Here is a 2407-nt window from a genome sequence, read left to right as displayed (position 1 = left end):
TGTCTCTCGAAATCTCCAATTTTAAGATAGTTTGCTCTGCTACCTTGCTAAGCTACTTGTTTAAAGCCCCATTCCTAGGAGGATTATAAAGGAAACCAAGATGGTGAGGTTTGGGCTTAAAAAAAAAAACAATAAAAAAAGCTGGGAGTGGTGGCTCACGCCTGTAATCCCAGCACTTTGGGAGGTCGAGGCGAGTGGATCACTTGAGATCAGGAGTTCAAAACCAGCCTGGCCAACACAGTGAAACCCTATCTCTACTAAAAATACAAAAATTGGCCAGACGTGATGGCATATGCCTGTGGTCCCAGCTACTCGGGAAGCTGAGGCAGGAGAATCACTTGAACTCAGAATGTTGAGGTTACAGTGAGCCGAGATCACGCCACTGCAATAGAGCCTGGGTGACAAAGTAGGACTCCATCTCAAATAGTAATAATAATAATAATAATAATAATAAAGAAAAATAAAGCAAATCGAGATTTTTGCTGTTTTCATAAAATTACTTAACTATTCCACTAGTCACCAATTTGCTTATTTTAAATTTTTTACTATTATACTTAATCGAATATATCAAAAATATCAAAAATTTTCACATTTCAACATGCAATCAACATAAAAAGTATTAATAAGACATTTTACATTCCTTTTCTTGTAGTAAGTCTTTGATTTTGGTGAGCATTTTACACTTATACCACATCTCAATTTGAATGCTAAATTTTCATCACAAATACTTGGCCTATATTTAGGTTTGATAAAATCTATAGTTGAAAAAGTGGATTCACATATCTGAGCCACTCCAAATACACTTAAAATTAGTTGCTAATTTAACTCTGACCCTTACTACTAATGATCCTTTTACAATATAAATACAAACGTTCTATTAATAGTTAACAAACACCAGTTAACAAACACCATTTGCTTAGAAATAGACAACCCTCATGAAAGATATTCAGAGTTTTAAAAGAAAGTTATAGGAATTATACATTCTACTACACATTCTATAGTTCAGAAAGGGCAATCACAGAGACTAATCAGAAACTTCTAATTATAATCTAACCTAGCGGCAACAGGGAAGAGAAGACAAGTAAGTAAAAAAGCCTTTCTGAATTACTGAGATTTTCACATATCCTAAATGTAGGACTTAGGTTCAGTTAATCTAGATGTAAGAATGTGTATCACATTATTTATTTACTATATCCTGGCTAGTTCTAAAAAGGTTGAGCGTTTCATATAAAAGATTTGTACAGGCTGGACGTGGTGGCTAACGCCTATAATCCCAGCACTTTGGGAGGCTGAGGCAGGCAGATCAAGAGGTCAGGAGATTGAGACCATCCTGGCTAACACAGTGAAACCCCATCTTTACTAAAAATACAAAAAATTAGCTGGGAGTGGTGGCGGGCGCCTGTAGTCCCAGCTACTTGGGAGGCTGAGGCAGGAGAATGGCATGAACCTGGGAGGCAGAGCTTGCAGTGAGCTGAGACCGCACCACTGCACTCCAGCCTGGGCAACAGAGCCAGACTCCGTCTTAAAAAAAAAAAGATTTGTATAAAATAAAGCTGTTTAAAATAGAAATTAAACAGCATGTAAAAGGAAAACATGAATCATGTACACTGTAGACTAACATAAATGCTACACATTTTATTTAGTTTAGAGTTTTCTGATAACCAAGACAAAAATGATAAACTGGATGTGCAAATCTTTATTAGCTTATCAATTATTAAAGTCTGTGAAACACATAAAATTTTTATGAAGCTTTGTTGAAACTAATTTTTATGAAGCTTTGTTGAAACTAGTAGTACATTCAAGTTTAGGACAAAGTGTATGCCACCATCATGAAAAAAATTAACATTCAGCTTTTGATTAACACATACAATCAACAGTAATTCCATTCCACCAGTCTCATTCATACCTATACTAGCCTCCTTTTTGCATTTATTCTTCCCTCCTCTTTTTTCCTTATCCTATAAAATCAGATTGTAATCCCAGCACTTTGGGAGGCTGGGGCAGGTGGATCACCTGAGGTCAAGAGTTGGAGACAAGCCTAGACAGCATAGTGAAACCCCGTCTCTACTAAAAATACAAAAATTAGCCGGGCGTGGTGGCTCATGCCTGTAATCCCAGCTACTCAGGAGGCTGAGGCAGGAGAACTGCTTGAGCCCTTGGGTGGAGGTTGCAGTGAGCCGAGATTGCAGCACTGTACTCCAGCCTGCGCCACATAGTGAGACTCTGTCTCAAAAAAAAAAAAAATCACGATAACTACTGACATTTAAAAAAATGTGATTTCCTTCATACGCACTGAAAAGCCTCCCCAATCCCCAGTGAGTGTCAGTGGAAACCACACAGGGAGCCTGGTTTCCGCCCCAGTTGGCAGTAATGAGGTGCCCATCTCCATCTACTCTGGAGTGGTATC

This window comes from Mandrillus leucophaeus, unplaced genomic scaffold (assembly GCF_000951045.1).
Source record: "Mandrillus leucophaeus isolate KB7577 unplaced genomic scaffold, Mleu.le_1.0 Scaffold359, whole genome shotgun sequence".
Classification (NCBI taxonomy): domain Eukaryota; kingdom Metazoa; phylum Chordata; class Mammalia; order Primates; family Cercopithecidae; genus Mandrillus; species Mandrillus leucophaeus.
This window is presented reverse-complemented; position numbering follows the sequence as displayed.